The sequence below is a fragment of the Amphiura filiformis genome, chromosome 20 (assembly GCF_039555335.1).
Source record: "Amphiura filiformis chromosome 20, Afil_fr2py, whole genome shotgun sequence".
NCBI lineage: Eukaryota > Metazoa > Echinodermata > Ophiuroidea > Amphilepidida > Amphiuridae > Amphiura > Amphiura filiformis.
This window is the reverse complement of record NC_092647.1, coordinates 8,449,849-8,473,443: the sequence shown is the minus strand read 5'-3', so window position 1 is coordinate 8,473,443 and position 23,595 is coordinate 8,449,849. Positions and strand designations below refer to the sequence as shown.

The 23,595-nt window shown below is 36.9% G+C and overlaps 1 long non-coding RNA gene across 3 annotated transcripts; it reads left to right on the top strand.

The window, feature by feature from the left end:
• Nucleotides 1-1,622: 1,622 nt before the first annotated feature.
• On the top strand, nt 1,623-22,804 carry LOC140142497 (uncharacterized). 3 transcript variants are annotated; one of them, XR_011857522.1, is made up of 7 exons: nt 1,623-1,696; nt 7,216-7,349; nt 9,983-10,120; nt 13,047-13,101; nt 13,904-14,029; nt 17,595-17,644; nt 22,705-22,804. It is a non-coding gene; the product is annotated as an uncharacterized lncRNA (long non-coding RNA). The 3 variants fall into 3 exon arrangements; XR_011857520.1 differs by having other exon boundaries at nt 13,904-14,050; XR_011857521.1 differs by having other exon boundaries at nt 7,216-7,362; nt 13,904-14,050.
• Nucleotides 22,805-23,595: the final 791 nt, after the last annotated feature.

The window sequence follows — 23,595 nt, the reverse complement described above, 5'->3', positions numbered from 1 at the left end:
TATATTAAATGTATAAACTTTGAAATTTACATGAATTTGAAGAGCAGAGCTTCGAAATGTAGCTAAGTCAGGTGATGTGACATTCTGCTGCGTGACCCCCTCTGCGTGGTAGAATTATATTCATAAAATATTGAATTTAACAGATATCGTGGGTAGCCAACCACGATTTATCAGCATTTAAAATATATGTTAATTAACAAAGATAAATAATAAAGAGTACAAATGGCAATTAACTAGTAAACAAGCCTGAAATCTTAAAATGTTGCCACGTGATTTCCCGAACACATGATATGTTAACATGTGACCACTATTCAGATTTACCGCAGATTTACCGTAAATATTTGGAGTATGCTTGCACATCATGCACATACACTGTGCATTTCTTTATTTCCGTATAAAATCAATAATTCATGCTGGGAGCCAAGTAACATTGTCTGCTCAGAGCAGATTGGTATTTTATTTTACTTGAGAGCATAATAGAAATACATAAAAACGAATAAGGCGCCATGATGGAAGGTCAGGTCGGGTATCAAAGGTTATTCATAACTTAAATACTACTTGTATTTCCCACCTTGCCTCTGTCACATGTTTCCTTCATATTATTGACAGCAAGTCCTAATTTTGACTTTGCTATTGCAAAATGTCATTTCATATCAAATTAGTAGACTTTCTTTGAAAAAACATATCACTGGTGCCTGATGGGAATACCCGTCCGCCATTTCATTAAACTGGATCGTTTTCGCCTGTTTTGCGCCCAGATGTATTGGGGGCGCGCTATACTCTCATTGAACAGGCAAAGTTCGCAAAACTAACAACGTTGTTATTTGCCAAACTCAATTAACATGATCCAAGGGGTCGAACATGAATTATTCATAACGAGCTATAACGGATCGATAACTGGCCTCACTTTCTAGCTAGTAAACCAGCTGAATTTTTCATAGATTTTGCGTTGCTAATAGAACAACCGTGAATTTAGTGTCACCCCCTTGCTATGTGTTTATGTTTCCCGCACGAAAGCTTGTGTCTACATCTATTACTATACTTCTTTGGAAACGTTGACCTTTGACCATTCTTTGTATAACACCCTGATATGACCTTGATATGTTCGCTTGATTGGGTACTTTATAGCATCCATTTCATTGAGGTGTTGGACTTGGTCAGTAATATTTGCAGGGATACAATAGTTTAACATGGTGTGTGAGCATGGTGAAAGACTTATTATTGATTAGGCGCGGACATATTAAAGGCACAGGTCCTTTGCGTGTATAGCAGAAAATTATAATAGAATGTGTGAATAGAATGTTTGGAATTTTGCAACTAAAATACTAACTGCATTCTGCATTATGTATTTATTTATTTATTTAGGCCTATGCCAGCCTATTCTCATATTAGTACATGTTAACCAATGGATACGAGAAAAAGATAGTATGCATTGCCCATTGGGGTAAAATATATTGTCGTCTCACATGATATTTTAGTAATTGATGAACAAGGAATACTAGCATATTTTTACACTGTACCATGTTTGTAGCGGTTCCACACACGTTAGGGAGCGTTTCGATGAATATTGGGAGCCACCGAAAATCAAAACATCATGTGACTGCACTGCACTGCTGGTGCAGGTGCTGTATATGATGCGATGATAGGAGCTATAATTTCATGATTTAGTCATGACATTTCATGATTTTATGAAAAGGTAAGAGTCAATGTAAACCCCGGCCAAGATGTGTCGGGTTTTTTTCTTTGGCGTACTCCATATAATACACTATAATTGTATGGAAACAGAATGTTTCGTCGATCATTATTCGTGGTCATCATGCCAGTCAGTGCAGGCAGTAGTAGTACGTACGTGGGTCAAAATTCGGAACCATTTTCATCGTTATGTTTCCGAATTTTGTCCCCTAAAAACGCTACAGTATAACATTTTGACCCATAAGTATAAGTAGAAAATGTGTTTAAGATTGCAAAAAAATGAGAAAGTTGCAAAAATGTAATTATAAACATGAAAAATCATAATCACCAAAATACGTTCATCATATGTTCATAGCCATAGCATAGATTATAGTCCTAAAACATCTGCATTACCATGTATGTCCATGCAGCGTAGTTTCATGTTATTGCGTAGTATAGTATAGTAGTACAGGGATCTATACGATGATTCTTTTTTTGGGTGGATCACCGTATAGGCATTTTACACGTAAATTACATGTAACCTGTGCATGTGTGCACCATGCAATTGAAAAGCAGACCGGTACTGCACAGTGCCGCTGGTTACTTTGTTCTCGTCTGAAGTTAATTTTTTATTACTTCCGTGGTCCGGGTATGCGCTGGTGAATTGTGATCGCATAGACGTGACAAGGTCGCCTACTACGCACCGCTACCGACGACCAATGGTTCAACCGGCTTGTTGTCAAGCGCGTCAATCAGCGTGATTGTTTATTTCTTTTGTGTGTACGCTCGTCTCACGCTTGGCGCACAGCTTGGACCACGGAATTGAAGTGTTGGATATGGGCGGATGGATAAACAACATCTATACCCGGCTTTCCGGTCCTAAACAATGCAAGCCCTGCTAGAACAGATAAACATCTCAAAAAATCTCTAATCCTCCTTAAATAAAGACCATATTCAAAATGGGTGATTGTATTACAAATCTGTAAAATGTGTTGAAAGCAGCATTTATTTCTGCACATTTTACACCTCATTTGTAGAAATTGACTAAATATTGATGTCACAGTGTACATTTAAATCAATGTAACCCAAGATTTGAAAGTTGCAGTAAATTGTATTGATTTTGTCTTCAGCATAATGAAAGGAAATCTGTGTAATGATATCTGGGGCGTAGGTAAGTGCAACTTTCAAATCTGGACCTCACTACATAAATTGACCGGAGATGTTTTATTGTTTTCTGGGCTATTGTGTCAAATGAGGTGTCAAAATGCGCAGAAAATTCTGCTTCCAACGCATTTTACCAATGTGTAAATGGCCATTATTTAGGGGGGGGGGTGGCCCGGTGGGTTCAGTCTTCACTGACAATGTGTACGCATGATGGTTCCAATTAGGGTACTTTTCAAGAAATGTCCGCGGCATTTTCGAGGACAAAATTGTTCGCGATTATCCAAATTAGGGGTGTTTTGGAGCAAAATTGTCCTTGAAATGAAAAATAGGGTATATTTCTAGGACTTTCGTCCGTGTTTTACCGCTACAGTTTTTGTTATTGTCCTGATTTCCCCGTGAAATAGGGGTAAAAATTCAAAAGCGTCCTTAAATGGTAAAAATATGGGTATTTATTTCGAAAAAATGTCCTCGATTCCTCGTGATAAGGGGGTGAAATGAAAATCGTCCTCAAAATGATAAAAATAGGGAGGTATTTGGGGCAAATTTTCCTTGATTTTGCGTAAAATAGGGGTAAAATTGCTGCAAATGTCCTCGATTCCCCGTGAAATAGGGTCATTTTCAAATCCTGGAACGGTCATACGTCCTACCTTTAAATACAAACTGAACCCACCGGGGGGGGTGGGGGTTAGTTACTTTTTTTGAGATGTTTATAAGATATACGCATGCATACTGCATGAGCTATTTATGCAACGTCACGAGCAATGTAGGCTATGTTTTGCTGCGTCCAATCACCATGGACTGAGCAAGTAAACATTTTCTCACGTAAGGAACAGACCTAGTTTTAAGTAAAAATTATGGTATTTTTAGTTGTGGAGGAATATTAGGGGCTGGCATTTTCTTTGGAAGGGGGTCCCAAAAATACTGGGGGTCATAGAATTTTCAGACCAAAAATAGGGGGGGTTATAATTCTTTTAACACCCAAAATAGCGGGGGTCATAGAACTATTTAGGGCTGGTGACTTAAAATTTTTGGCGCTCAAGACGCATTATTTAACTCGAGTCGAAATGTGCGTACAATCTATGCAAAATTTTTACACATTCTGCGCCTTCTTTACACTTACAATAAAAATTTTACCGCGCCCCACACACTTTGTGCACTTTTAAGTTTTGACGCGGTACCCGCCTTAGTTCCGGCAATGAATAATTTTTCTTGAGTCTGTGTAGTTGGAAGGGTGGGGGTCATAAAATTTTTCGACCAGCGATAGGGGGGTCGTAAAAAATTTTGCCAGCGATGGAGGGGGGGTCATAAAAATTGACTCGGTCACCGACATATTTGGGACCCCTTCCGAAGAAAATGCCATCCCCTTATTTTGCGATAATGACAAACTTATTTGCATATTCTGCCTATAAATTTATCAATAATACACTCTGCAGTTTAGTGCAAGGACCAATCAACTTCATTATTATGTCTTCAGAATCTCTTGCATCCTATACTTTGTACATAACCTGGCTGTCTGATAAATCTGTGTATCGGCTGTCCGATAAATTTGTGTATCTGTCTGTAACCTCTTCATAGAGTTCATATTTCATATATACTAGTTTATATACAAAAGTCACCATGTATGTCTCTTTTGGTGTGATTTTTTTGCCGTAGTATGACCACTTTTTTTGACCAAAAACACATTTTTGACCAAAAATCACATTTTAAACCAAAAATCACTTTTTTGACCAAAAATCAAATTTTTACCAAAAATCAAATTTTAAGCAAAGTCATGTTTTTACCAAAAAAATGTTTTCTACTAAAACTCATGTTTTTTTTACTAAAAATGTTTTTGACCAAAAAAGATTCTGAAGACATAATAATGATAAAATTGACGGTTCATATTTCAATTACTAGTAGTTTATATATACAAAAGTCACCATGTATGTCTCTTTTGGTGTGATTTTTTTTTCTGTAGTATGACCAAAAATCAAATTTTTGACTAAAAATCACTTTTTGACCAAAAACACATTTTGACCAAAAACACATTTTTGACCAAAAATCACTTTTTTGACCAAAAATCAAATTTTTACCAAAAATCACATTTTTTTTACCAAAAATCACATTATTTACCCAAAAATCACACATTTTGAGCAGAAATCAAATTTTAAGCAAAGTCATGTTTTTTACCAAAAAAATGTTTTCTACTAAAACTCATGTTTTTTACTAAAAATGTTTTTTGACCAAAAAAGATTCTGAAGACATAATAATGATAAAATTGGACGGGTACTTTCGCATGATACCTGAATTTATTGATCTCGCTATTGACGTATTATTGGCGTATTATGCAAAATATAATAATACCTTTAAGAAGAGTAAAACTACATGCAAGCATATTTTTAAAGTTAAGTGGTATCAGTATTACACATACGTACCACTGTTTATGAAAGCTCAACGTCCTTACAAATGTGGTAGTATTTAGCTATAGTATACAGCTTAAAAATGTAAAAACTATAGCCAGGGGCAGATTTAGAGGGGGCGTGCCTCTCTATTTTTTGCAGATTGGCGCCTGACTCTGTGTATTTTTGCAGAGCAGCGCCTGACATTTGTGTTGGTGCCCAGCTCGGCGCCCCCTCTATTCAAAATGTCTGGATCCGCCCCTGATAACCTTCTAATATGAGAATTGTCCTCTCTAGGCGAGATTGAAAAAAATAGAGGCGGACTCGCCCAGGTCTCCAGATATCGATTTTTACTCCTAGCTCATGGTGGAAGCATTGAGGCTGACACTTTGTGTCGAGAACCGCACACCCCAAGAACTGCAAAATGAAGTTTAAGCTGTGAATTTACAATATTATTTTATTTCAATTCAAAGCATATATATTCCATACATATGATAGTGGGCAGTTATTGAATTGAAGCCGTATAATAATAAAGATGATATCATCACTGCTCTTCTCCACCCGACTCAATAGCTCAGTTGGTAGGGCATCGGTCCGGTGATTCAACGGTTCCAGGTTCAGTTTATGAGGGGCGGTCAAGTTTGTAGAACAAGGTATGCTACTTTGTCGCACAGTAATGAATTGGCCTCATTTGAAAGCTTGTTCCTTCAAACCATTATTGCAGCAGTATTCGATGTTTGCATCGATGTATATATTAATAGGACACGGTACCCTGCAGAAGAAGCCTATCTCCTTGAATTCTACCAAAAGGGTCATCATATAATTTGCTCCCTACGGAGGTGAAAATGCAAATGAAATTCAATTTAATGTGCAGTTGCTGTAAATGGTGAAGAAGTCGGTGGTATTCAACAAAATAGTCCTTCGAGTTCAAGGATGGCATGAGCGTCCTTGAAGATCATCCAAGGTCCAAAAGATTTCACACCACCAAATAGTAATATATGCATGGTTGTGCGCCTTGAATTTCAATTATCAGAAAAACCCATGCATTAATTCCCAATTTAAGCATTAAAATGAGCAGAAATTTCCATACTGTTAGCCAAATTTGGATTGATCATGATTAATTATTAATTCTTGCTAGTATATACCACAGATGGGAGAGATGAAGTATAAAATGATTATAAGCAGCCTTTTCTTTACAGAAACCCTGGCACGATTTTGCCTGTAAATTAGGTAATTCCCAGACATAGGCTTCGGGGTCCAGTCATAAAAAATAATGACGGTCAACCTATATTTTTTACCCACCCAGAGGGATCAGGCTGGCTAATTTCAACTATCATAGCTGTCGCTAAGAACCGAAGTCGCTCCTGCAAAGAATAAATGAGGTTTTAAAAGGCAAATTTAGTACATATCTCTATATGGGGATTTATTTGGTGGTGTGAAATCTGCATTGGCCTGTGTGTATGAGTCTAGCTGGAGCAAACTTTGATTGAGCCCTGTGCTGAATAAAGTTTTGATTATAAGCATTTGCATTCATTGTGAGACACTTTTGATTATGATTTATGTAGTTTACTAGCTAAAATTGCAGAAAAGGCACCATTTACTGGTAATGTACCAATGGTAAGGTGAGTTCTGACCCATGGGAGATTGTGTGCATGTTTATTTGTGCACGTTTTGTTTACAATTATAATGTATGCATGATATGGATATCAATGCAATGCGCAGAAAGCATCATGAACTTATCGTGAACTTGTGCGCTGGAGATCATGAAATGAACGCCAAGATCAGGTAAGCTTACCTTGTACATGTACAAGGTAGGTTAAGCTTTAATTAAGATTTCACCTAAAAAAATTGCCCCATGTAATTCAACATTTATAACTCATGGTCATGTTTTCATGTATGCTTCTGCGTGTCTGCGAATTCATGAAAGCCTAAGAAGCTTTTAATTTCATGTTTGTTTGTTTTTATGTTTGTTTGTTTGCATGCATTACATGCATGACTATAGACCTTGGATTGATGATGAACCTCGACAATTTGCAGTGGCGAGTGCATGGAGCAGAGGTAGAGAAACACACAAGAGGATCATCCAGAATGTCATTGTGGTTGTTGGGAGTGGACTGCTGCACCAATGTGCATGAGGTATGGTGCCATGGTAATCATAATTGTCTGTCCGCACTAGTCCTGTCAGTCTCCGTTTGCACCCCGTCCTTGTCTGTTGTCTGTAGGCGTCTTTTGTTTCTGCACTGAGGGCAATCATGTCTTACAAGCTTTGCTCTTGTGATTGTCCTACCATCCTTTTCTTGATATTTTGTTATTGTTATATAATATGATGGTGAAATAAACTTGAACTTGATAATGCTATCTTCAGTAGATAGCAGGTACACAATTCTGCTTGAAAATAGATTTTAACCAGCTTTCTTGCTCAAGTTATATGCTAAATATATTAAGTTAATTTACAGATAGTCTGAAATAGGAAACAAGACACATGCTACTGCCTTCAGATTTCACACCACCAAATAGTACCTTATATGTTGAAATTGGTTGAGAATTAGAGAAACGATACTCCAAAACCTAAAATAAAAAGTTGCACTTTTGTGTTATATAATAATGAAAGCACAATGCTAGATTTTTGTGCTAATCAATGAAAGCACAGAGCTAGTTATCTTTTTTCAAACGCTTTATGGCATGCAATGTGGCAAACTGCAACTTTTAAATTTGCATCTTCCTTGGGTTTTTGGATCTTTGTGTCTTTATTTCTTGAACAATTAATGCCAATTATGACATGCCTGCCTTTATTTAGGATAATTATAGAGGGGATGAACGTAACTGGTACCTTACTGTGTAATGGTTGTGCACCCTTCAGAAAAACCCATGCACTCCCAATTTAAGCATTAAAATGAGCAGAAATTTGCATAATTTTAGCCAACTTTGGATTGATCATGATCAGTAACAGGGCTGTCAACTTTTTTGAATTGCTTGGCGTGAGACAGGGGAGTACCGGGATTTACCGACTACAATGTTCATTTTGACCCCATGATTTTATATTTGAGCTACGGTGCCCGAGAATCTGAAAAGTGCGGGGGGGACAACAAATCATTTTGACGATGTGTGAGATTTTACTCATTTTCCAGCTTTTTGCGTGAGATTTACTACCTTGACATGAGACCGTGAGAAAGTGACCTAATGTGTGAGACTCACGGCCAATGCGTGAGAGTTGACAGCCCTGTTAGTAATATTAATTCCTGCAAGTATACCACAGATGGAAGAGATCAAGTATGTTTTAATGATTTTAAGGGGGTACTAACTACACCCCTGCACTGGAAATTTTATTTCAGCACAGACAACAGTTGTGGAGTTACAGTCAAAAATGAGGGAAACCAATAATTATTTGATCAATAACTACTTGCTATGAGTTGCTGTAGTAGTTGTAGTCCTTGCCCTCTAATGTACATATCTTACTTGTCACCAATGTGTTATAATATTTGAGAAAAGTGCAAAAATAGGCACAAAATTGGCCAGGGGTGTAGTACCCCTTAAGCAGCATTTCTATACAGAAACACTGGCACGATTTTGCCTGTAAATTAGGTAATTCCTAGACATCATAGACTTGAGGTCCAGTCGTAAAAAAATAATGATGGTTTGGTCAACATAATTTTACCCACCCAGAGGGATCAGGCTAGGGCTAATTTCAACCATCATAGCTGTCGCTCCTGCAAAGAATAAATGATGTTTTCTGATTTAAGCAAATTTAGTACATGTATATCTCTATGGGTGTTTATTTGGTGGTGTGAAATCAATTAAAGGCTTGCTGATGTCACCATGCAGTTATATGATATACATTCTGGTACAGGGGCATTGATGATGAATAAAGAACCAAACAAGAAAGATGAGATAACTCTGATGAAAGTGTTTTCAAAATGAATCCATTAGCAGTTAAGCAGGGTGTCTTCTGGATGGGGGTCCCAGAAGCATGCAAAAATGTATACCAGTTGTCCTAATCAGGTGCACCCTCCTATACACTTAGAATGAAGAAGTTGCATCTAAATGTAACAAAAGGTGATAAGACGACGATCACTGGAATTATGGGCCAGATTTTGTAATTATGCACATATTAAGAAATGAAAGCTGATGAGACTATTATACCTGATATATCCGGTATAACATATTCATTCCAATAAGCACCCAGGGCGCTTAACAAAGTCATTTTAGGTGGTTTACCTAGTTTACCTAATTTTTTTCGTAAGGGGTGTTGAATGGAGACAAACTTAAGTATGTTTTAAAAAGGTCCTGAGACGTTCTAGTAGCTAGCATTTCAGATGTAGAAAATGTATTGCAAGTTTACACAGGACTTGTAGTCCTCCAGCTATTTCACTGTATCGACATCTTTTTGTCACTTCAACATACATGGTATTCTTTAGCAAATTGGAAATTTCCTGGGTGGGCGCTTATTAGGGCATGGGTGCTTATTGGAACGAATACGGTAATAGTCCCTGATAAAAAGGCATGACTTTTCATTGCTCTAGTTCATTTAACCGAAATGTGGCATATATTAAATGTAGTACTTAAAATAAAAAACAATACCACCAATAGCAAAGCTGTTCATACCTAAGAAAATTCACTTTCCCGGTATAGACCATTCATCAGGGACACCCTGTAATTAGGCCCTGATTCATGTTTTATAATCAGTATTAGGCTTGGATATAAGAAGACATGAGGAGGATCTTACTTGTTATGAAGATTTTACTAAGCTTTCAAAATGTTTTGTATTTCAGAAACAACAAGCTATTTTTGATCTGGCATTTACCTGTATGGTCATAGGGTGATCTAGTCAGCAATTTTCTGTGAAATCCCACTGACTCTTGCTTTCTCTGCACTGGCTGCCACCAGCTGATCTTCAAGTTGCAGGAAGTGTAAGTTTCAAAGGGCTAAGAAGCTCTCAGGTCAAGAAAGAAGGATCCTTTCAAAGACGTATGTTTTCAGGATTAATCAGGGATTCCTGATTTGCCAAATTTCCATATATTGTCAGCCAATTTTAAGACTTTTAAAGCCAAATTCATGTCTTCTTTCCTGATTTTTGTGTGGATTTTCAGGGTTTATTCTTCAGGTCTATTTACTTTAATACATCAGTTAGTCATCAGGGAAGCATTTATTGGTGCATTTTTATTGCAATTTTCAAACTGCCTCAAATGCTTCAAGTTTACTTTTATGTCTAGCATATCAATTTTGTGGTGTTTTCTTGCCTGTTTAGCGTATAAACATGGTGATTTAATTGTGACTATTGGAGACTTTATTGATAAACAATTCATACGTTTCCATGCATGAAACCATTTAAAATCTATGATGAAACACATCACATCTCAGTGACTGCCCTGCCCAGAGAAAAATGGATAGCTGAGCTGTTTAATCAGCTGAGTTTTCCATGGTCAGGTCAGAGAGATTAAGGGAATGATAAATTAAACTGGTCTACTACAGAGTGTAAATTGGGAATGAAGTTGGGTCATTTGGTGGCCAAATGACATAACTGATGTAGTGACATTGCAACAAGCATAGACGCATTATGCCATGCAAGGCTTCACAATTTCCTTTTCGAAAATTGGAGAAAATCACTGATATCCACCGATGGTCTGAGCATGCATGTAAAAAAGTGACTGCTGTGTGATTTGCTATAATTTTCAAGTTGTCACCGAATGAAAATTAGTTGATAAACTTAAAATTGCACCATTTTTGGTAATTAAGCTTATGCAGGGTGTAACAATAAAATTGGTACAATTTTGAAAATAGAATGACACATACAAGTATGCCGCTTAGTTTTTGGTTTAATATTTATATGTCTATCAAGATAATTTCTTTAGCCATCAGATAAGCTTTGTTCTAATAAAACCGATAGAATACAAGAAGTGAAGATATGGCCAATTATGTAACCTAGTCTAAAATCGCTTGGGCCACTTTTGTCTAAGTGTTACAAAAGTGACTGAATATATTTGAACCATGGACCAGTTGGACGGCGCTCAATTGTGATTTGTTTTAAACAATGGGGTATTCAAAGTGGTAGAAATGATTACATAATAGAATATCTCGTTGATATTTTGAAAGTCGCATCTAAGCACTGACATTTATACAACCTAATTTACTAATTCCCAATTCATGTTGGAAGATCATATTTTTATGGTAATGACATTCGGTAGCACATGGAGTCAACCAGAAACCATACGATTGTTCATATAGCTCAACTCACTCCTTCCATCAAGGCATACAATTACATATAACTATGAGAAGTATGTAGAATAAATGCATAAATGTTGGCAATAGTGGTTACCTAGAACAGCTCGAATCTCAGCTGAACTAAGTTTTATTGTTTTGTAAAAAAAAAAAAAAAAAATGTTCTCAGGGTTATGAGAAATTGTAATTTTTATAAGATTAATTGAAAGAAATTTCATTTACAGACTTCATTTACAGATTTTAAAGAAATATCATAATTACTTATTAAGTTCATGTTAAATATAAGAAGAAACACCACTTATAATTATTTCGTGCCAGTTATTTGATTTTTAATGCACGATAAACATATATATGCAGCTCAACAACTTTCTCCTCCTCACTTATAAATGTATTAATGGTCTTGCACCTGTCTATCTTCAAGAACTCATACAGCATTACACGCCTCCATGTAGTCTTCGATCGTCAAGACAATTTCGTCTAACTAGCTCCTCATCTTCTACTCAGTATGGTCATCGCTCATTTTCTATTGCTGCCTCTGAACTTTGGAACAGTTTACCATTACATGTGAAAACCCCAAATTTTTGATCGCCCACCACACGAAAACTATAAGGGCTAGGAAACTAAAACTTGCAGGTTTTTCTAATGGCTATAGGTATAACATTTGAGTGAAATTTAAAGAAATTCTGAGAGGGTAGAAAAGGGAGCCATCTGTTGAATTGACATGGACTGACCCTATAACATTTGTGCCATAACTCTTTTTAGATTTTTTCTGAGAAGTCAAAATGCAATTGTACAAATTTTATTGTTACACCCTGTATATTGTTGCCATGTAGTAAAAAAAGCGCAGTGATTTGCAGTGCCCTACGCACAGGCACAATGCCTAGACCTTGATCCACAAGCATCAGCACACTTCACAGGTTGTTGCTGACCACTACGGTTCCCCATCATTCCATAAACCATTAAACAGCAAATCAGGGACTTCACTGCTTCAAGAGCACATACCCTAGACATTCCACAATTCACCTTCGCAACCATGCAGGATCAGCTCCCGAGTTTCAGTACAGGTTTAATATACAACAAGACAAATTAGCAGTAAGTTCCTGTCCAGGGGAATTTCAAGCTTACTCAATTTTTCCATGTGAGCGTACTAGACACCGCCAGGGTTCGAACCCGCAGCCTCTCACACCATAGTCGCACGCCTTATCGATTGAGCTAACTTGACTGAGATGAGTAATCCATGCCCTCTGATACTGTCTATAACCCTGACCCTGCTCATAATCCTCACCCTGCCCATAAACCTAACCGTGACCCTACCCATATCCCTAGCCCTAACTGAATCATAAGCCTAATTTTCATCAGTGCTAACCATAATTTTCACCAATAACCCTATGCAAGGCTCGCAACCCTAATATTCATCATCAGAGCTTGTAACCCAAATTGTCATTGTTACCTCTCTAGGCTAGGCTTCATTCTGTTATTTTTTGTGATAACCCAAGGCCAATATCTTTAGCTGTTTACTCATAATTGCAGTCATGTTTGCAACACTAAAGTTGTCTAGATGTGAATTTTCTTCTTGTGCTTATGCAATTTGTTTGTATTTCTGTTATTTGTATGTAGATTATTAAAATGGCTGGGGAAAATTCCACCAATCTTGATTAACATCAGCATGTGGGTGAGTGCACAATTTTCAATCATTCAGTACAATTTGTCATTGCTATCAGGAAAAAATTATACCATATTAATTAGCTTGTTTGCATCTAGCCAAAACAACTTAATGGAAAAATTATGTTTTGAAAAATGGAAAAGTATGTGGCATGTTACTTTAGAAATACATTAGGAAAGGCTTAAAAACAAAACAATTAGATCCTGTTTCATGTTCAGTCCTCATGTAGAGGCCTTGGTTTAAAAGATTTTCTATGAAAAAATAACTGGATCCAACTTTTTACTGAGCGTCAATCTGTAATATTTCAGAAACACCAATCTATATGGCCTAATCTACAGTTTTTGGTAGAAAAGAATGGCAGTTGGTGACATGTTCAGAGCGTGCACAGCATTAACATGGAAGTGGGGTTCTGATTGGCTGATTAAATCATCTGACAATCATAACAACAGACCGATAATCTGATTGGCCAATTACGTGTCAAAGTGTTGGCCTGTGCACACAAAGCTCTGCCTATGTCGCTCATTAACAGGGTGCTCGCGTCAATCATGGGACTGCCGTTCTTCTCTGAAATCGAGTGTATAGAACTCTGTGTATGTTTTCTTTGCACATGTTGTCCAAGAAAGAGTTCTTACCATAGCAATGTGTAATATTTTGGATATATATTTTAAATTTAGATCGAGTAAAAATATAAGTATAAGTTTCAGATATACTTTTCAGACATTAGATATTTTGATTTTCCCTGTGCTAAAATGTATGTCTCTGCACTGCTGGATGCAGTTAAGTTTGTTTTATTTTCTTGTTCCTTTTTCAGTTCAATGTTGCAGTTTGTCATCAGATTGTGTCTGATGTTTGCTCACTCCCCACATGTAATTCTTTACATGTTAACATTTGTCCTAAATGCATTTGCCTGCACCAATCTGGGATGATGGATTGAAAGGTAAAAACCTTTGGGTAAAAGGTAGGTATACTATTCATTGTATGACTGTATATCAGTAGTAAATTGATTTCAGTGTACAACTTTGAAGAAAAATATAGGGATAGCAATAGTCAATATTCAGTCTTAGTGATTATGTCATACCTTACAGTAGTTACTGATTCACGTCTGGTTTGCACACCTGTTAGCAACCCATTGACTTTGTCTTGTGATCATTTTGATTGTGGTTCGAACACAGTCAGCGTGAACCAGTTGACCTGTCAACAATCAATTTTGATGTCACAATAAGATGGCAAATACTGCAACACTGCATCTCAAAACATCCAATTAAATGAACACTGTTGGAATTAATTGATTATTTTGATGAAAAAACTTGTCACATTTTATTCATAGAGTTGAAAATGCATATATATTGGGAGCTTAATTCCCCAAATGATGTCACAACATAGAGGTGCCGTGCTGTAAGATTGATGTGATTTATATCGTTCCCGATTTACCACTGAGAATAATCTTTGCAGCTAACTACCACAAAATTTATAGAGTTGTCTTATAATTGACCCCTTCCAATTGTTGATGGCTCGGCTAACTCCAATCAGGCTGGAATTAGCAAAGCAGAAAACGCAAGGCGAGGACAATCAGTGTTGAACGTACGAAAATTTTTTTATGTGCATCATTATTACCTTGCACTACTTGATTTTCGTTACATTTACACACTTCACTGTATAAGTGTACGGCATGTTTCCAGAATTGGGTATCAAAGTGATAAAAATTGAGTAGCATTTTGCTTGACCAACGCCGAGGACATGTAGCCTGGCTTTGCTAATTTTGGCCTGATTTGAATTAGCCGAGCCAAAAAAGCTTTCAACGCCTGGGGGGGGGGCATTATAAGAAACTCTATAGGGTAGAAAATGGTGTTTTGAATGCACCACTGTGATTTGACCAGAACCATGAGTGACTCCCCTGCATTGGATTGAATAATACTAACATGAAAAGAGATTCAAACTAGTAACTTTAATTACCACTTAAAAAACCCCAACAGTTGTGACCATGAAACCATCACAATAGTAGGTATGTACTAAATGCCGCTTAGTGCATTCTCATAAATACATGAAGTAAATTAGTAAGGGTGCCATAATTTCTGAATTATTCATGCACTACATGTAAATACAGAAGTGTACATTTTGGAAAGGCAAAGAGTCAACAAATCTATATAATCACAGATTTGGTGTAAGAACAACAATTGTGGACATATTTGGTGTAAGAACAACAATTGTGGATAAAATCACAAAAACATTGCAGAGTCACTGCAATCGGCGTATCGTACAGAGACGCCGGCATTATTAAAGGTCAAAGATGATATTATGACATCTCTTCATCATTGACAAGGGGTCTTTCTTGTGTTATTAGACTTATTAAGTGCCGCTTTCAGTCAACCATATATAACATCCTTTTTCAGCGAATGCATCAAGAACTTGGTATCAGTGGCACAGCCCTTCAGTGGATGAAATCATACTTCAGTGGACGAACCACCAGTGTCTCTGTAAATGGTTGCCATGCAGAAAAGTGTGCACTCGACAACGGTCTGCCTCAGGGGTCAATTGTTGGTCCTGTATCTTTCAGAATCTACACCATCCCAATTGGAAGAATCATATGCGAACACCGTCTTTCTTACCATCTTTATGCAGATGACGTGCAACTGTATACCAAATTTGACCCGCATGTCAGTCGTCCATTGATCGTGCACTCGCCTCTCTTACATCATGCATTGGTGACATTCAATCATGGATGACGTGCAATATATTTCATCTCAATCGACAGAATACTGAATTCTTCATCGCCGCTCATCTCATGTTAAGAACAAGATGCCTGCTGTCACACTCCAAATTGGAAGTGAGGCCATTTGAACCATTGGAAACAGTCCGAAATCTTGGAGTTGTCTTCGATAACAGCATGACCATGCATGCGTAACCAAATTTTGTCACTCACACACAGTGTCTCATTCATCGTTTGGAACATCTCCCGCATCAGACAATTCTTGGACTTTGATACTAGTAATGACATTATTCGCTCACTTATCTTATCCAGACTTTATTATGGCAATGTTCTCCTCATGGGTGCCAATTGTTATGGCTCACCTTCAGACTCTTCAAAACTGGGCTGCAAAGAAAAGGGACAATGTATCGCCACTTTTATATCAGCTCCACTGGTTGTCTGTAGAGGATAGAATAACTTCAAAGCCATGCTGTATATTTTTAAATGTCTTGCCGGCATTGGACCAGAATACCTGACATCTTGTCTGGAACTTAAGAATCATCGCGAGGGCAGTAGATCCGCCTCAGATCGCATTAACTGCGTTTGAATGTGCCGATCATACGCAGTTGGACTTTCAAATCCGCTGCCGACAAGGCATTTACCTACAATGCTCCTTTGATCTGGAACAATTTACCGTCTGAGCTGTAAGTGCGAAGTGCTCAAACAGTCTCTGCTTTTAAAACAGGCCTTAAATTCACCTGTTTCCACAAATATTTGTTTTTCAATTTTTTCTTGTATATATTTTGCATATGTTTTGGTTTTTCACGCTGTGATCTTTTGAAATGGTGTGTTACAAAAGCTCTCATGTATGTATGTATGTATGTATGTATGCATCATGTGACGCTTTCCACTTGCACAATTTTTTTGAGATGGGCTGTTTTCTACCATAGTTCTACCGATAAATATTTCAAATTCTGCTGTAAAATTAAATACATACGTCAATGATGGAGCTATTTTGTTCACAAAATGTAATTTCCACTCAGTAATGAACATTGGAAAATCAATGAAATCACATTTTGCACTTTGATCAAAGCTCGCTATAGAATGCTACAACTCTCATTCTTTTTGCTGTTAATTGCGTTTACTTGCGGTAAATCCACAACTCCTCCCACAGTTTGATAAAAAAGTATCAAAGACAACAGACAACAACCATAGGAGCATGATACACTCTATCAGGCTAATTAAGTACTCACACAGTTAATATTTTTAAGGTCTTGCTCGATCATTTCTTTCAATGCTTGCAGGACAGAGTGGGGAGTCTGAGGGGATATGTCTCCCACCCCACAAGTTGGATTTTTTTTCAAAGAGAAGTCTCATTGAAGACATTTAACACACATTTTTACCCCCATATTGAATAACACACCTCAAAATGTGGGTCTAACTTACATGATGCATGGGTTTATGAGGGAGGATGAGCCCCTCCAAAGTTGAGGGGATGTGCCCTTCAGAAATTAGCCCTCAAAAATCATTTAATTATTCTTGGTTAAAGTAGCACAGACCTCAAAATGTTTTCTGAAGCTTTCAAATAAAGACTATAGTTGTGTTTAACTTAATTATATAAGTTGCCAAATTATGGGTCAGGGGGTATGTGATATTATTCTCTCCCTACCCCAGAGTAAAACACATTTTAACTGAATTTTTGCCCACCAGGGTAGCACTGAATACTTGTTGTGTGTATATGGCACATTTTAAGAAACGGTGTGTTTTGAAATTTGTTGACAAAATTATTATCCATTCACATGGTTATATTTTTCAGATGCAGATTGTTGTCTAACCCAGCAGTTTTGTCAAATTTGGATCCAGAAGGTAAACTCCTGCTTGATTGTAGTGCTCATTGTTTTGGATTGATCATTATCAGCATCATCATCTTCTTCCATCATATTATCATCATCATAAATTTCATCAACAGCAGCTATAATAACATCATCATATATCTGCTGTCATGATCTTCATCATCAACATTGTCATCAGCATCATCATCATCATCATCATCATCATATCTTCTTTGCCGTCATATCATTATCATAATACCATCATCATCAAGTGGTGTGCGTTAATTACAGGAATAACTCGTCTGGCATGTTATTTTGTCCATTTTGTGGTTTTGTATTCACATTTATTAACATACTTGTTTGGTCTGTGATATTGTAAGCTTTTTATTTTTTTTATATCATCCTGTTCAATACACGGCCGACAAGGGAAAATTTGTGATTTTATTAAATTTGTGGCGCACAGCACCTGATCATCAACAATTTCATCAGCATCATTGTCATTATCTCTTCATCATTAACATCATCATCATATCATATTCATCATCATCATTATCAAAATATTAACTTGATCATGTAATACTTGAGCAAAATGTGAACAGTAATAGACATGGAATACAGCCGAGTGTTTTTCTAACTGGGTGTGAAAAAAGTTGGGGGAGATTGTTACTGCGCACAGAAGTATCTGTACACTCAAAACAAAAGCAATACCTTAAAGACACTAAGTAACCTAAATTACCAAATAAAGTATTCAATATAGATGGAAGATTTTGTTCTGTGTATTTTGATACCTCATTTGGCATGATACGACTTTATTTTTTCAACTTACACCAATTTGAATGAAAAAATAGCATTTTAAAAGTGGCAACCGTATAGGCTTTTCTCTAGAAACATGCTAACTATGAGCACAGCGAGTAAGAGGTGAAAAGCCTGTGGGAATTGCCTTAAAGAAAGAAATAGCCAAAATTTGTCACTTCTGAAATGCTCTCTTTTTTCCATTCAAATTGGTATAACTTGAGGGGAAAAATGTCACATAAAATTACGAATGAGGTGTCAAAATAATGCTGAACGAAATTATCCATCTATTAAAGCCATAATGTACGATCTTATAATATGAAATTGGTTAATTTTTTTCAAACCTGATTTTTTTGCATATTTGTAATGTTTACCCATGTCCCAACTTGCACCTAATTGGAATCGGCCAAAGTTGTTGTCTTTGTAGGTCAATAGAGCAAAATTCGACATATTATCATAATTTAAAATTATGATAATATGTCCTCCCATAGAAATGTTAAATGGCCAAAATAACCAGTGGGATTTCTTTCACTTTACTTTGTTATTTCAACCTAAAATGGACAGCAACCCTTCCCGTACAGTTATTAATAATATTATTTCCACATTTTGAATAAAGAATAATAAAATCAAAATTTGACGGAAATCATACATTAAGGCTTTAACTGATTACATTATTTGGTCATTTATGTTTAGTGTCTTTAAGATGATGCTGTTCCCTTTGCACAGACACTTTTTGTTCACAGTATTGATCAGTACAAGAGTGAAAATAAGAGCTCTTTTACCAGGACTCAATTTGGGAGAAAAGTGAGTCCTGGTTCAAATTACCCAGGATCAGGACCCAATTTACTCTAAAACAGAACTCGCTTTTTATAACAACAATCTATTAATTGAGTACATTAGTTGGTAATTTATGTCTAGTGCCTTGTACAGACACTTTTTGTTCACAGTACTGATCAGTACAAGAGTGAAAATAAGAGCTCTTTTACCAGGACTCAATTTGGGAGAAAAGTGCACGAGTCCTGGTTCAATTTACTCTGTCAGGACTCACTTTACTCTAAAACAGAAATTGTTTTTATAAGCAACAGTCAGTATTTAAGCCAAAGGTCATATATCCAGTGGCATAGTTCAATAGCCTACATTCAACAATAATACTCAAATTCTGATCTCAAAATTGCAGAGAACACCCATATTTGGTTCACCATTTCTATTTTATGCATGGCATGATAGGCTAAAATTCAGACAAAAAGTGTGGCCTAGTAGGCCCTATCATGATTTTCATTCTCAAAGGGCTTTAGTGGGCAAGTAACAGGTCTGCCAAATGAGGCCCCTAGCCTGTTGCTAATCAATATCTATGAGATGTACAATCAGCATCCAGTTTCCCGAAATTTGGGTAACTTGTGTTAGGCAGCTGGTCGCCGGTCGCATTACATACAGTTCTATTCGACGCAACATGCTTTTTTGAGAAAATCTCAATTGAAAATTCTGTTGTTGGATTTGGCTTCATACTTAATTATAATTATATTTCTTGATAGAATTTCCATGACAGCTAGGGTATTCTTTATAAAGAAGAGACTTGAAAGTTTCATTTTGGTGAAATTAACATGTCCATCTTTCAGGTAACATTGTTTGAGACCTTGTATGATGTTAAACTCACAGCTATGTATGTGAAACAACTTTGTTTACTCTGTGACTATATTATGCTGCAGTCTCACTATGCTTTTCTTTTTATGTATTACCATGGGATTCGTGTATTGCTTAAGAGCAATTAAGCTGTGAATAGATCTGTATGTGACACATCATTCACCATATAAATCTGTATGTATATATACATACTAATGAATGGATAAAAGTAGCTTACGTCGTTAAATAGCGCTGTATGTGAAACACAAAAGCTTAAAAAACAGCAAATAGACGAAAATCAAAGTTTTATAATCTCATTAGTTAGAAAGAATTGAGGTCCAAAACATTGCTACACACCAGTTTTCTCAAAAAAGTCAAAAATCTCAAATAGAACAATATATGATGTGACTGACGAGGTGTGAAATATACCTGACTGGGCACTTTAATAACGCATCATCATCAGTCGGCTACGGAGCAGGTGACTACAGGTTTTCTCCAACTATTGTGATCTTGGGCAAGCAAAACCATTTTGTTTGGCTGCAGCATCGATCAGTATCTCACAGGAGGTGCTGGACATACTCTAAGTACAGTGTGCGTGGCCATCCCGGTTTCCTCCTCCCATGTGTTGGAATATAAAGGGCATTTGTTTGTTTTCATTTTCTTTCTCTCAATTTTTTTCTTCATTTCTTCCTCTTCTTTCTCCTTCCAGCCCTCTCACTCTCCATCTCCTCTCCTCCTCCTCTCCCTCACTCTCTACCTTCTTTCTGCCTTTCTTTCTGGCTGCTTAACTTTCTATGCAGTGGTGTAGCCAGGACTTTGCCAGGGCAAGGGAAGGCAACTTTCAAGGGGCAAAATTTGACTAAAGTAGCCATTTTGGGGTCAAAAATGGGATACAATGTAGATGGCAAACAAGGGCAAAGGCTGTATAGGGGTTCATAGGCTACTGTTGAACTTTGACTTCCATTGCTCATTCAATAATTTAGAAGGCAAATTCTATACCATTTTTTTTTTATTTTTATGTCATGAAGAGCAATTTGACATCTAATTAAATTTGTACCCATGTACGACCAAAAATGTGACATTTTACCCCAAAATGCGGTTTTTTGTACAATAACTCCATAATAGATGGCACGGTAGATAGCACAATACATTGTTTTAATCCTTTTAATCAGATGAGTAATTTGGTATGTCTTTCAACAAGATCGGAGCATTTTTAATTAGTGACCCATGTATGACTTCTAGCTAGTCATGCTAGTGGTCACCAGGAGTTACATGTAAATCAAAAAAGGCTCCACATCTTAAAATCAACATTTTATTTTCATTTTCTATTATAATTGTTAAGAACCACAAAAGTGTCCTAGAGGGGTATTTATGGGTTTGCTTCCCTCAATTCAAGCCCCAGGCTCCAGCATTGTTGTTTAAAAGAACAACCTTTTCAGCGGTACATATTAACACACCAATTCGCTAATCTACTGGCTTGCATTGGAATCTCTGTACGCACATGCACTTCAAAACAAAGTGACAGAAATTTGTTTTTTGAATGTGTACATGTGAAATAATCCCAAAGCAAATCTGTTGGTGGATACTCATCAAAATTGTTAATATTATTTCATGCAAAATTTTGAAATTTGAATTGTTCAATCCTCAGAGTAAAAAGATAAAGATAATTGAAATTACACCCTCAGAAAAATCACCATTTCTGCACTCTACAAAAATGCATGGGTGTAGGGGTGGGGGTGTGTGTGGGGGGGGGGGTTGTCTGTTTGGGGCATTTGTAATCACCTCCGAACCTCATGTGGAACCGGGACCATCCCAGCTTTGCAAATAACAAAAATACAAATTCTGAAGTGTGTCTCCTATCAGTGATCAAAAAATATGTTTTGGATTGATATGTTACGGGTAAATGTCGTAAAAATTGTGTATTTGTTTAATGACCCCAGTTAACCAGGGAAAGTCAGGAAGTAATGTCCCTGTTTGCATAGTCCTAATTAAACAGGGCCCAGTTTGGGGATGCTTTCACATATAGTTTGATCAGCTCGTGAATTGGTGGGCCTAATAACATAGTGGATCTATTTTATTTCAAGAATAGTCCTGTGAAATCTTGTCAGAAGTATCATAAATTATTCATTTAAGTTTATTCTACTTTATTCAACACACAATATAGACTAGACAGGCCAACAATGTCATCTTACTTTGGGTCTGCTTGTCAGCATAGTGGTAAATTCCTGCCGATTAGGAGCTGAGCAAACTATAGACCTGTGTTTGTGTGTGGGGGGGGGTATATAGATGAGTATGTGTTTGCTACCAAACGAGACAGTATTTGTCGTCAGAACGCACCTCCAACCGTGTGCAGGCACCTAAACATGGACTGTCCATGGTCTGGCGATAGGCACAGATTGACGGAAATGATGTAAAAATGCTATTTAGAGCATGTCATTGCTTGGCGGTATAGGGGTTGTAACCCCTTATAGTGCCATCTCATAGTGTGTATGAGTATGTCCATGGTATATGTCGATTCACTGCAGGCATGTGTGTCGTAGATTGGAGGCGTTTACAGGCAGGGGTGGGCATATAGTATGCGATGTAAGTGTAATGCTTTCTGGGGGTGTGTGGTGTGTACATTGTGAATTGAAGTTTTTATTTTCATTTTTAACATGCTGCATGTATCTTTGTTGTTTTCAGGGGACAATCCTGTAGATGTGGCTGGAGATCCAACTTTTCTCTATCCAAAGGTGTAGCTTTTTAGGTTGCAGCAACATGCTGAAGATGGTCTAATAGCAACCAGGAGTCAATTCAACTGTATAGCATTGGAGAGTTCTTGGCAAGACCACATTTGATGGCATATGAACATGGCCTGCATTTCCTCTGCACCAGCTAGCTTAGTGGCTTGTGGCATCAGATCAGAAAGAAACTAGTACACCAACCACAATACACATGGGACACAAAAAGTATCCCTTACAAATTTTGTATTGTGATGTAATAGTTTAAGTGTAGAAGGTCAGCATTTATCTCTGAGCATTCCGATGGCTCAATATCTCCTGCATCTTGCATTTTTCTCGATATCTCCTGCATCTTTCATTTTAAGACCCAGTTTGCAGATAAATTAGTATAGTGTAGGCTCATCACTTATTACGTCTGCAGTGATTATTGAGTAAACTATTGAGTTCGCAACATTTAGGAATCATCTTCATCATCATACAAGTGTTTATTGTAGTTCTACTTTGAATTTACTCACCATGGGCATTATGCGAATCAGTTGATGTAATCTGGCAAAGATGTACATTGAAGGTCATATGATATCATTCAAGATGGGCTAATCAACTTCTTACTATAACTTTCAAATGCCTTGAAGAAATTACACATGTAAACATTCCTTTAGTTTCACTTTAACTCATTCAAATCATGCCCTAGCACTACTAGGAGTCATTTTATTTAAATACCCTATTTGTTCCAACTTTGAATATTACTGCTGGCAAATGCAATTTCCATTATAGAACCGCAGCACAAGTGTTATAACTTATACTATTTTCTGTATTTAACAATTTTATCTGTATTTTTCATTTAAACTTGTTT